A 13482-nucleotide genomic window follows, 5' to 3' on the forward strand; every position below is an offset into this window, starting at 1 on the left:
TCTGGAGTCTACCCCCTGCTCCTTGGGATCTATGTAATCCTCCGCAAATCACTCAGCCCCCTTTCTGGGTCCGCTTCCTTATCTGTGAAAAGAGGGTGTTTAGGCAGGTGGCATCTGAGTCCTTCCTGCTGACATCGAGGCCACTAGGGTCTCGTGTCACACAGGAATGTGTCTTTGAGGGAGGGGGAAAGCACTGGGAAGAAGCCAGGAGGAGATGATGCTCAGCACATGCAGGTTTTGATGGGGCTGGGATGGGTGGCAGCAGCAACCGGGGCACCAGAACAGTGAGACTGTGGTGACATTCAGTGCCCCCTCTGCCAGCCTCCCCCTTCAGCTCCATCCAGGCCACTACTATAGTGGATTGGTAGTAGAAGCATCGAGCAGGGAGCTCTGATTCTGGCTTTGTGCTGGCAGTTCTGGGACCAAATCCCCAGAGTTCTCTTAAAGCAACAGCAGGCAGTGACGTTTGCTATTACTTCCATACTCCATTGAACTGTCCTTCCTCTTGCTGTTAGTGAGTGAGTGGGTCAAGAAGCACCTACTATGTGCCAGGCCCTGTGCTAAGTACTGGGGTTACAAAGGAGGACAAAAGAAGGTGTCTGATCTCAAGGAGCTCACAATCTAGTGCGGGGGGAGGGGGAGATACAATATATCACTTGTTTTCAGTCATTTCAGTCATGCCTGACTCTCCATGACCTCATTTGGTATTTTCTTGGCTGAAATACTGGAGTGACATATTGCCCTCACTCTCATTGCCATCCTTCATGCAAAGACCATGCTGATGGGTTCAACTCATCCCCGTAGAAATTCATTCATTCATTCATCCCTAATGAAGCCAACAGTTGTTGGGCTTGGGATGGGTTTGTCCTGCCTTCTCCAAATCATTTTACAGATGAGTAAACTGAGGCCAATGGGGTGAAAAGGCTTGTTGGGGGGGGTCACAGAGCTAAGAAGTACCCAAGTCCAGATTTGAATTCAGGTCTTTCTGACTCCAGCCTGGCATTCTTTCCACTGGGCTACATCATTGCCTGTGTGTGGCTTTGCACTCTCGGTTTTTGGCTCATCTAGTAAAAGGAACCTTAATGAGGTCCACGAAGCGTGACCGGAAGTGGACCCAAATCCAAAACACACCAGGAAGTGGGGACATCTTTCAGGGGGCTCCTGATGGAGGGAAGTCTTGGGCTGAAACTGCATTAGGAGTGAATCGCATGCCAGGTCAGTCTCAAATAGGATCACCATGGAGATTCCGGAGGAGAAACAAGGAGTGTGGAGAGAATCCAGTTCCTTGGGAGGGGGATGCTCTCTTCCAGCTGACTGGGAGCCATGGGCATCCCCACTTTATCATTAGCAGAGACACAGGGTAGGGGACTTGGGCAAGGTCACCCAAGAGGGGGTGACCCTGGCATGAAAGCCCAGCTCTGGCCATGGCTAGTCCCTCCTCTGTTCCGTGGTGGCTCCCCTGCAGCAGGGTGGGGTGCAGCATAGGCGTTCATTGTATCTTCCTCTTGAATCCGAGGTGAAGATAGCCTTGGAATGGCATTTCTTTACATGCCAATCAGCGTGACTGTGGGCTGAGGCATCTGTGGCTCTTTTACCCAGTCCGTTCCTGGACAACCAAGTCCTGAGTGTTATTGGGGCGTTGAAAGTAGCCTCTGAGTGTGAGGAGGAGAAGACCTGATAAGAGGGGGGAGGATGGGGAGGATGCTGGGCAGTGGGCTCTAGTGGGGAGAGAGAACTTGAAACTTGGAAAAGGAAGATCCACATTCGAATCCTGTCCCAACACTGGCTAACAGCACGACTTCACTATTCTCCTCCCTCATCTATAAAATGGGGACAAGAATATCTGCAGCGGGTACTCCTTACGGTGGTCATGAGGCTCTGATGATATCACGTGTGAGAGATGCTTTGCCAGCTTTGGAGGGTCCTTTATTATTCCTCTGGGGAGAGGGAAGCAGACACTGGGAGGGAGCACAGAGCAGACCAGCACCAAGGAGACAGCCCTTAGCTGGGGGGCTCCGTGGGGCTCAGGGATTGGGGTCTGCCCAAACTTTTTGTCTACACATGCATCATTTTTTTTTTAAGGTAGAATTTGTCTTAAGGTCGTATCCTCTTGGGGGTGGGGGAAGGATTGGATTCGAATAAAAACCTCTAGATGTCAGTCCTGGCTCTGGGGCTTAATCTTTGTGTGAGCGTGGGTCAATTCCTGCCTCAGTTTCCCCCTCTGAAAAACGTGTGTATTGGGGGAAGCAGGAGGGGCTTCTGAGGTCCTGCCTGCTCTAACTCTGTGATCTTAAGGTTCCCCCCAATCCTATGAATATTCAAAAATATAATGAGTCAGATGGGGCTCAGTCAGTGGAACCACACAGATTCTGCTCTCTTCAATAGACATTTAAAGGGAGCAAGGTAAAGGCCTGGGGCTACTTTCACTGCCTTTATCTCTCCTCATTAAGTCAGCCAGGATTATTTCAGGCCTGCGAAGCCCCGTATCTGGAGGGCTTTCCTGGGTTTGCAGCCTGGCTCTCAGCCTGCAGATTTACAAGCCTCCTTTAGCCTCGGTTGCCTTAAGTGACGGCTACCGATAAATCCTCTCTCCAGGCCTTTCCCCCTTCCCATTTGAACCTCCAAAAGGAAGGGCCTCACTGCCAGAGGAACAGTCTCGGGCCTCTAGGAAGGCCCCTCAGCAGAGTTAATGACCCCCATAAAACATCGTCTTGCCTTATTGCTTAATTAATCAGGGCCCAGCCGCCCTGACACTTGGACTGGCTTTTGTTGAAGCTGGGCCTTCTCTGGGCTGCCAACGAGCCAGGTAGAGCGGAATCCTTTTATGGGAAAGTCCAAGGCCAATAAAGGAAAAGTTTAATTTCCTGCTTCCCTGAAGTCTCCCGAGCTTCAAGAACAACAGAGTCTAAGAGCCGCCCCCCCCCCCCCCCATCATGCAAATGGCTCCTATTTCATTGTTCTTGGAAAGTAAGCAGTCAAACTTTGTTAAAAGCACCCCTCGAAGCCGCCTCTTAGAGGGGAACAAGGCCAGCTTCAAGGATCTGACCCAGATCAGTCAGGAAGACCAGCCTGCTCCCAAGCCCCCCAGGGGCGCCGACTAGGCATCACTTCTTTTTGTTTCCTCCCCTCCAGAGTAAGGAGGAAACCTCTTCCCGTCCCCTCTTCCAAGGAATATGTGAGGATCCCCCAAGACAATGCATTCAAAGCTTCTTCTGGCTCTGCAGTATCGTTGTCATCGTCCTCGTCATCGTCCTCGTCATCGTCGTCGCTTTTAGGGCTAATAAATGTCAAACGTCGGAAAACTCTAATGTGTCCCCTGCGGGTCCTGAGGGAGCTGCTTTCTTTTTCTCTGGAGGCCTGGAGGCCCGGAGCCCAGCCTACAGAACCAGACCGCCCTCCACTCATCGCTGCCATCCTTTCTATGACTGTGTTCAGCTGAAGTGGTTTCTCCACAGCATCATGGGAGCGATGGAGCGATTTCTCGGGTCTTGGAGGCTCTTTATTAAGAAGGGTCTTATCTCATCCGCCTCATCAGTCAGATCTTCAGCCCCAGAATGGCCACAACGGGGGGGGGGGGGGGAATTGGCTTGGGTGGATGGAGCTATCCCAAACCCATCCCAAGCCCAACAAATGCTGGCTTCATTAGGGATGGATGAATGAATGAGTTTCTACATGGATGAGTTGAATCCATCAGCATGGCCTTTGCACCAATGAGAGTGAGGGAACCCTCCAAGGCATGGAGGTAGGTTCTTCTGTTTGAAGAGAAGGAAAGAGCCAATCACTCCATTGGCTTTGCCAGGAAAATCCCATGAACAGTAGAGTCCCCGGGATCAGAAAGAGCCAGACACAGCTGAACAACCACCGGTCGGGGCTGCCACTCTGTAGCCTTGCAAGAAGGTTCAGACTTGAGCCCCCTCAAACTCTGCCCCCTCCCCACTTTGTTTCCAACAGATGTTGCTAGAAATTCTTTCCAGCTGATCTTACTGAAGCGAACCACAAGAGGGCAGGTGTAGACGCTGTGAACTTCCAAGGAATCCCAAGCTCCTTTGGAGGGTTGGCCATAGCATTTTGCAGACAGATCCCAGGCTCCTGGGTCAAAATCTTGTCAGTTGGCTCCTGTTTTTGTCTCGTTTTCTTTCGATCTCCAGTTCATCTCCAGCCTTTAAGGGAGCACATTTTAGCCGCAATCATTCAATAATCCAATCAGCATTTCGATCCTTGCTGCACCTCAAATCCTAGTTAATTGAATGGTGCCCTAATGCTTCTGTGGGTCACAAAACATACTTCATGGGCACCCCCCCCCCATTTTTCTTGCTACAAAGGCTGGGCGGCTTTTCGAATGCCAGCAGGATAAATGCCCCAGCCCCTCCAATCGCTACCCGAGTCTCACTCTGCCACTGACTGAATTTCATTTGTTTTAAGATGGGATTAAAGAATGTTTCATTATTTCATAATGAGCCAAGCCAAATTGCATTAAGGAAAAAAGAAGGCATTCTGTAGCTTTTGCTTTGAGCTCTGAATATTCTCATTATATCTGATTTCATTCTAAGCTCGGAGGTGGAAGGGACTTGTGAGATCAGCCAGACTAAGCCCCTCGTTTTACAGATGAGGAAACCAAGGACTTGCCCAGAGCTGCAGAGGCAGGAAGAAGAGCCGAGGCTCCCAACCCATCTGCAACTCCAGACCTGCTAAGCTCTACCTTCCAGCATGGAGGGCAACTGACTGGTTGGGGTGTCATCTGAACCCTCAGAAGATAGGAATACATTCTTCTTAACATGGAGCTCTTACATGACTGCATGCTGCTTCCTTAAACTCTTTCCAATAAAAAATGGGTGAAAGCTGTGGTGGATGCCATGCTGGGCTTGGAGTGGGGAAGAAAGAATTCAAGTCTTGCATCTGTCAAGTCTTTATGCAACAGCTGTGAGATGCCTCCTACCTTCTTGGAGATTCTGGCAACCCTCCAGGATTTAGCTTCTAGGAGGTGGTCTGCCCAGGTGGAGGGAATTTCCATGATGTGAGTTCCCCACTCTGATGAAATCATGGACCCTTCAGTTCAGTTTTGCTCTATGAGCATTTATTAAGTGTCTACTGTTTTCCAAGTGCTGAGTGAGTCACTGAGGATCAAAGGGTCATAGATAGAGAGCTGGGAGGAACCTCAGAGGTTACCTAATCCAGCCCCCTCATTTTATCCATGACAAAACTGAGGCCAAGGAGGCTAAGTGATCTTACATGATCGTAGGATCATACATGTAGAGCTGGGAAGAACCTTGTAGGCTGCTTAGTTAAATCCCTTAATTTTATAGAGAAAGAAACAAAGGGTTTAGAGAGAAGTGATGTTGGCTCACAGCCCATGGATTTAGAGCTAGAAGGAACTTTAAGGGCCATTTAGTCCTGCCCCTTCATTTCTCAGAGGAGGAAACTAGGACCCATGGAGAGGGGAAATGACTTCTCCAAGTTTCCACAGGTAGGCAGGATCTGAATTTACAGCAGGTCCTTGTACTCTAGAGCAAGCCCTCTTTCCTCTGGACTGCCAGAACTCAACCATCATACCACAACAACAGCTGAGGTCCAGAGAGGTCACATGGGTAGTGAATGGCAGAGCCAAGATTTGAACTCGGCACTTCTAGATACCAGATCTACCTCTTTTTCACTCTGTCACTCTTCTTCAGTTCCTGCCCTCAAGGAGCTTAACTATAAAAACACGAATGCCATGTGTCTCAAAGCACCTTACCTGCCATAAACACTCACAATCTTTATTCCTACCATTCCCTAATCTTGGCCTTCTGATCAACGGTTTCAATTAGCCTCTTTTTCTCCTTCTAGCCCTTGGATTATTATCTTCCCTTTGCCAACTTTAAGACCTGCTCACTCCTTCAATCTGTCTCCTTAGCACCCACTCCAAAGCCACCGAGCTCTACTAGAGGGTGCAGTTGGGTACATTACAACATGATAGATCAGGTCTCAACCTGGTTCTGATTGTGGCCTGGTGATTCCATTAGTCATCACTCAAAAAAAGATTCATTATGGATTTCACTGGTTAAAAGCACATAAAATACTTGTTAACTAGACACATGAAAAATGAATTTTACCACGTAAAAGAGCCACAGAAATTTACTCATCCCTTTCCTCATTCTTGATTTGGTGACTCCCTCCTATGGACTGTGATGAGGAAATGGGCAGGAGCAGGGCTCGAAGGGATGCTCTCCCTGCCGATGGCTTGAGGTGTCTCAGGCAGCTCTGTAGGAATATCTCAGCCAGTGCACAGGCTACTTGTGTACAGGAAGTTGTTTTGACGGATCCACAGGAAGCCACTGCAGAGAGACTAGCCAGTTCTCTAGGTCCGCCCTAGAACACTAGACAAAACTCAACCTCCTGCTTCACTGTCTGTTAGGAGAAGCACCAACCCCGTCACTTCTCCAGAATTCTGGAACCTTCCTGCTTCTGCCTTTTCAGCAGCTCCTGCTCCTGCTCATTTCCCTCTAACAGTATTTACATCTAAATTGGTTTGTCTCTTCATAAAGTTATATTAAATGTTAATTAATCCAGTACTCTGATTCTGTTTCTTCACTTTGAACCAATTCTTGGATCCTAGTTCAGGGCGTAGAAAGGACTGTCCAGGTCATGTGGTCTAACCCTCACGTTTTACAGATGACCAATCTAGCTTCCAAGAAGTTAGGTAAGAAGTCAAACTCACATAAGAAGCAGCAGAGTCGGGATTCAAATCCAGGGCTTTTAGCTCCAAAGCAGGGCTCTTTCCATGGTAATTCCCATGACTTTTTACCATGAATCTTTTCAAATTTATAACTATCCACCTATGAAGAGCTAAGTGTATGAAGAATGTTTGTTGTTCACATTATGCTCTGCAATTGGACAGGCTAGTGACAGAGCTTCTCTCTGTCTGTCTGTCTATCTATCTATTTGTCTCTCTCTCAGTCTCTCTCTGTCTCTCTGTCTCTGTCTCTCTCTGTCTCTCTGTCTCTGTCTCTGTCTCTCTGTCTCTGTCTCTCTCTGTCTCTCTCTTGTCTCTCTTTCTCTGTCTCTCTCTGTCTCTGTCTCTCTCTGTCTCTGTCTCTCTCTGTCTCTCTGTCTCTGTCTCTCTCTGTCTCTGTCTCTGTCTCTCTCTGTCTCTCTCTGTCTCTGTCTCTCCTCCACCCCCTTCCTCTCCTCTTTTGCTTCCTCTCTCTCTGACTGTAAATGGTCAATGAATCGGTCCAGAACTGACCAGGAGGAGAAACACAGATTGCTTTGGGAAAATTGTCCTGTTCTTTTGTGATCCCCAAATTAGGAAGAATTAAGGAAGGCCCCTTGGCAGTTGAGTGGACCAGTGGGTGGTAGTGAATTTATGGGAGAACATGAATGAGACTCACACAAAGTGGAAAAGCTTGGACACTTTGTGAACTGCAGCATTGGAGGGAGAACCTTCATGGATCACAATTCCATTGGAGTAATACTGAGAGTTTGAGGACTTTTGTCTTTGTATCTCTGGTGCCTGGCTCAGGGCCTTGGACACAGAAGGCATTTAATATTTAATAAAAGCTCATTGTGCTGATTTGAACTGATTCCCCGCACTCCCATCCTCATCACTTATATGCTTTCTGATTTCATGCCAACTTTGTGTATGTGCTAATGAACTGTAGCTTTATATTTATCCCAATTACCAATGTAATCTCATCGTAGCATTCTATGATGCCAATACCGAGACCCAAGGCCCTCCACCTGTTCTATCCATTCCATTCTCTCCTAACTCCTCTGGGAATCCCACTCCATCAATCATCCTGCCCCCTCCCATGCACTGAAAACATATTTATCTCTTGTGTTTCCTTCGTCATCAGTAACAGATATCTCCCTGTCAAATTCATTGCCCAGAGCTAATGAAGAATTGAAGAAAAAAGAAAAGAAAAAATAGTTTGTCCAAACTAACAAACCCTTTGCCTGAATGTAACAGTCTATGCAAAGCTCCACACTCACAATAAGATAACAATTGCACAGTACTCACTACAGTGCTTGGCCCAAAGTAAGTACTGACTTCATCAGTGTTAGAGATGATTATGATTATTAGTCTCCTCCTCCTCCTTTTTCTCTTTCTTCTTCTTCTTCTTCTTCTTCTTCTTCTTCTTCTTCTTCTTCTTCTTCTTCTTCTTCTTCTTCTTCTTCTTCTTCTTCTTCTTCTTCTTCTTCTTCTTTCTTCTTCTTCTTCTCCTCCTCCTCCTCCTTCTCCTCCTCCTCCTCCTCCTCCTCCTCCCCCCTTACCTTTCATCCTAGAATCAATATTGCATATTGGTTCTGAGGCAGAACAATGGTAAGGACTAGGCAATGAGGGTTAAGTGACTTGCTCAAGGTCACACAGTTAGAAGTTTCTGAGGCCATATTGGCACCCAGGCCTTTCTGTCTCTTGGTCTGACTCTCAATTCACTGTGCCACCTAGCTACCTCCTGCCCTGTTTCTTCTTTCTTGGACTTTTCTTGACTGCTCTCTTGTGCCCCAATCCTAGAAATCCTGACCTCTCGAAGCAATCATCCTAATTCACCATCTCAATCAAATTACTAAAAAGAATAGCCTAGATTTGGTTTATATCTTTTCCTTCAGGCCCTGTAACCTAGCTTCCATACCTATGAACCCAATGTAGCTAGTCTCTAATTCTCATTTTCATAAATGACCATATGGCTAATTCCAAGGACCATTTTTAACATTCTCATTGACCTTGACCTCTCTATGGCATTAAATTCTATGAACTAACTCTCCATTCTCCCTTGTGTGCCTTTAACAAATGTAGTTTACTGATCCAGTTAGGATTTGTTACTGTATATGGTGTGAGAAGTCTCTCTAATCCCATTTGTTGCCATGTTACTCTCTAATTTCCCCCAGCAGTTTTATCAAATAATGTTATATTTCCCCAGGGTTTTGTGATGCAGGATAGATCAGAAACTTGTCTGTGCCTTTATTGCCAGTTCTAGTTGTGGTCTCTGTTCCATTAATCTAGTTTTTTAAATCAGAGAATTTGATAACTTTAGTTTAAGATTGTGCAGTGTAAGTCACCTGACTTCATTTCCCCCACAACTCCTCTGGGTATTCTTATCTACTTGTGTGTGTGTATACACATATATATGTTTAAATGACTATATAAATGTTTAAAATATAAATTTTAAAAATACTTTACAAGCCTATTCAATTTTTTAAATGATTGGTTTTGCATTTAAGCTGTGAATTAATTTGTACCTTGGTGCCATCTTTGCAATGTTGCCCTAACTTAGCCATGAAAATTGGCTATGCCTCTAATTATTTATTTCTTCCTTTATTTCTGTTAAATTTGTTTTATACTTAAGTATCACATGCCTTTCTATGTCAATTACCCAGCATATCAATAGATTTCTTGCATCAATTCAATTCAACAAGGATTTCTTAAGCATTTACTCTGTGTACAACATATGTGATATTTTTCTTTCTATCCTTTCCAACTGGTTTCTGTTAGTGATTTATAGAAAAGCTGGTGATTTTTTGTGGGTTTATCTTCTGTCTCACTTTGCTGCTACAGCCATTTATTATATTGATTCATTTTTCTCACCCAGCCTCCTGGGTTCTCTAAATATACCTTATATCATTTGCAGATAAAAGATGCTTTGGCCTTCTTTTTGTTTAAGCAGATTATTTTCATTTTTTTCCTTAGGTTATTGCTATAACTAGCATTTTTGAAACTCTGCATCCTAACAGTGCTGTAAGTAAGGATTCTTAGGCTGTGGGCAAAATCAAGAATGGCATGTGTGTGTGTGTGTGTGTGTGTGTGTGTGTGTGTGTGTGTGTGTGTGCGGTGTGCAAGCATTAATTTATAAACCAAACATCAGCCAGACCTGCTCTTAAGCTGTGTGTTAGGCTATGGATTGAAACAATCTGCAATTTCATTCTCCAGTTAAACTTCCTCATCGCAGCCCCTATTCTCAGCCCCAGCTTTCTTTGCTCCCAGCTAACTGTCTCCCCTTCTCTCTGCACTTGATTGCGCTTGTCTTTCTTCTGAAACTCTCACCTCTGTCTCTTTCATCGCTGCTATATTTCATTGTTTGAGGATTCTTCTTTGATCTGTTTCTTTCTTTGAAAGAACGAAAAACCCTGTATTAAGAGCGTGCTCGAGCCCAGGGCTATGCTGAGAGCTGGGCTCCCAACTGCCGAGGCCGGAGTCTCTCCCCCCAGAGAATTGAGATCCAGAGAGGGGAAGGAAAGCAACCGAGAGGATCGTGGCCAGAAGAAGCGTTCGGGGCTGCGAAGTTCTCGGGATAATGGCTGGAACCGGAGCCAGGAAGCGGTTGCTGCTTTGTAAGTATGTGGAGGCGTTTAAAGTCCTCTCTCGGGATTTCTCCTTTAGCTTCCTTGGGGCACGCTGTTTCCACATTTCCCAGGCAGTAGTTCCGCCCGCACGTACTATGATCCAGACATCGTGCCTACTACCGGGGATTCAAAGACAAAAGCGAAAACAACCTGGGCCTTCCAGGGGCGAAGCGATTAGCGGAAGAATACGGAATGGGGCCAGATGAGTGGATCAGCGATACTGCAGACCAAGGAAGCACTAACCCCCCGGAGAGTGGGACCCCAGCAGCCAAGCGAAACCTGGGAGGAAAGCGAGGCCTCTGAGAAAGGGGGAGCTGCTGAGGGGGGGAGGGCGGGAAGAGGTGAGAGGGAGGAGGCTGAGGCTCGGTCAGGGCTGGGAAGGAAGGCTGAGCCTGTGGCCCCGAGTGAGGCTGTGGTGGACCTTAGGGACTGGCAGTGGGTTTGAAAATTCTCGTAGAGGAAATGAGGAGCCCCTGGAGGTCTGGAACAGGGTGCGTGCGCCATGGCTGGGTTTTGAATGGCCTCACTGGATTGAGAAGGCAGTTAGTTCCCTTACCACCTCTCCTTCGCTCTTCTTGGCATTTCTCTGGATACCTACTTCTCCTTTGGCTTCTGTGATACAGCACCCTCCAACTGCCTCCCTCCTCTGTCCACCGCTCTTCACTCCCACCGATCTGCCCCTTCTCCATCCCCTTTTTGATTCCCCCATATTCTGGTCTAGGCTCTCTCTGCTTCTCCCTGCCTGCCTTCTCCCTTCAACCCACATCCATTTCCACGGTTTGGTGATCATTCTATGCAGATGATCCCCAGATTCATGATTCTACCCCTAACCTCACCCCACAGGCTCAGGGTCATGTTTTCAGGAGCCTCTTGGATTCAGGAACCTCAAACTCAGCCTCTCTAAAACAGATCTCTTTCTCTTCCCTCCCACCCCCAAACCTGCCCCCCTCTAACTTTTATGTTTCTCTGAACAGCTGGGTGCTTCAGGGGACCAGAGTGTTACATCTAGAGTCAGGGAGCTCTGAGTTCAAGTACTGCTCCAGACACTTATTAACTATGTCATCCTGGGCAAGTCACTTAGGCTCACTCAGCTTCAATTCCTCATTTGTAAATGGGAATGACGGTAGCACCTAATTTCCCAAGTTGGGACAATCAAACGATTTAATACATATAAAGGGCTTCACAGAGCAGCAATATCTGAATGGTTGCTATTATAACACCACCCATTCAGCCTTGCACTCCTGGAGCCCCATTTGACTTTTCCTTCACCTCCCCACCCTTTTTCCTTGGCTCCACTTTGTGCAGGAACCCTGCACATCCTCTGAGAGTGTCAGTCTCACTCACCTCCATGTTGTCTTTTCCACCCTTCTTCTCTAGGCTTGCTTTGGCAGTCCCAATACCCTCCTAACCAGTCCCTTCATAAGCTTCTGAATGACTTATTTGCATGCAGAAAGAGCTGTTTACACCAAATATGCATTCATTGATCCCATCGTTTAGGTACCTACTAAGCGCTGGTCACTGTGCAAGGGCTGGGGATTCAAAAAGAGGCAGAAGATGGTCCCTGCCTTCGAAGAGTTTACCATCTAATAGGGGTAACAACATGCAAACAAATAGATACAAAGTAAGTTATATACAAGAGAAAAAGGAAATAACGGACAGAAGGAAGGCACTAGGATGAAAAGGAGTTGGAGAAGGTAGGATTTGAGTGGGGACTTAAAGGAAGCCACAGAGATCTGGAGTCGGAGTGGGAGAGGGGAGTGTTCCAGGCATGGGGGACAGCCAGAGAGAATACCCAGTGGTGAGTGATGGAGTCTCTGATCCTGGTACCCTGCAGCCTCACTCCACCCTCCCTTTCCTGCCTTACATCATGTTGACCCTTCTCTGTTGCATTTTCTGCTGTTTACATGAAATTTGCTGGTTCCATACAGTCGAGTCATGAGAGAAGTTAGCCCAAATCTAAAAGAAATACCAGCTTAAAGAGAAAACTAGAAATCAGATCCATTGGCCTTCCCTTCGTTGCCCTCAGACATATTCTAGCTGACACCACAAGAGCCTACCCTGAGCGGATGAGCATTTTTGCCAGAGTGGGCCAGTAGTCACAAGATGGGGTCTTGTAAAAGCCAATCTTCAGGGTTGCATGAGAAGAGACTCCCCAAATCCTCTTGACCAAGGACAATGGAGAGCGTCATTGTCTCTGAGGGATGCATGGGCTTATTTCCTGCCATGTTTCATGGTCTGTGACAGACTGCTCTGGAAATGACTTTTTAAAAAGAAATGTTAGATCAATCCCATCTTTAGTCCATTTGGCCACATGCACATTTATGAGCCATACAGATCGTAGCGTTCTTCCATAATGGATGTTTCCTTTACATATTTGTTCCGCACCAGAAAGGCAGAATATTTGTGAAAAGCCGTTGGAAAAATCAAGGCTAGCCACGGTGTCCGTCCCATTTTTCTGCTGGCTTGGCTAGCACAATAACTAACTGGGTGGGTGGGGCTCCCCTGCAAATGGCCAGCATTGCCAAAGGAATTTTGCTTTGTTTTCCTTACAGGATCTTTGAGACATTTAGCGCCACTGGGACAGGGAGGGACTGAAGCAATACCTGTGACCGGAACCAGACAGGGCTCCACCCCAGGACACAGATGACTCCCTCCTGACTTCCCACAGTCCTCTTTGTTCAACCTTTATGGATCGAGATCTTTACAATGTCAGCCATGGGGATGAAATACAAAATGACGGGTGAAATTAAGGATGTGCTTACAAAGAAACTTACTTAATGGCTTTTTTTCCTTGCTGCCCGACTTTAAATATGCCTTAAATAGATTAAGAGCCCAATAGTTTATTGATCAGGAAAGCTGGAGTATTGAGTGGCAAGCTGACTGAGACAGGAGCATTCCTAATTGCCTCTGGATGATGAGGTGCTTAATTTGATAACTGGCCTGCACACACTTGTATCCCTTGCTGACAGAGGCTGAGTGCTAAAGGAATGCAGAAACGGGAGAATCCCCAGACCTGGTCTTTGTTTCAGCGTCTAGATGGCCCACTTTGTGTTTCGGAATGTCGAACCCAGACGTGTCCATTTTTCAGCTTTTCTCCTCCAGCCTCCCACTCCTATGAGAAATGGGGATGGAATAAGTTCCAAGGCGTTGGCCCAGGCACCACGT

This window comes from Monodelphis domestica, chromosome 1 (genome assembly GCF_027887165.1).
Source record: "Monodelphis domestica isolate mMonDom1 chromosome 1, mMonDom1.pri, whole genome shotgun sequence".
Classification (NCBI taxonomy): Eukaryota; Metazoa; Chordata; class Mammalia; order Didelphimorphia; family Didelphidae; genus Monodelphis; species Monodelphis domestica.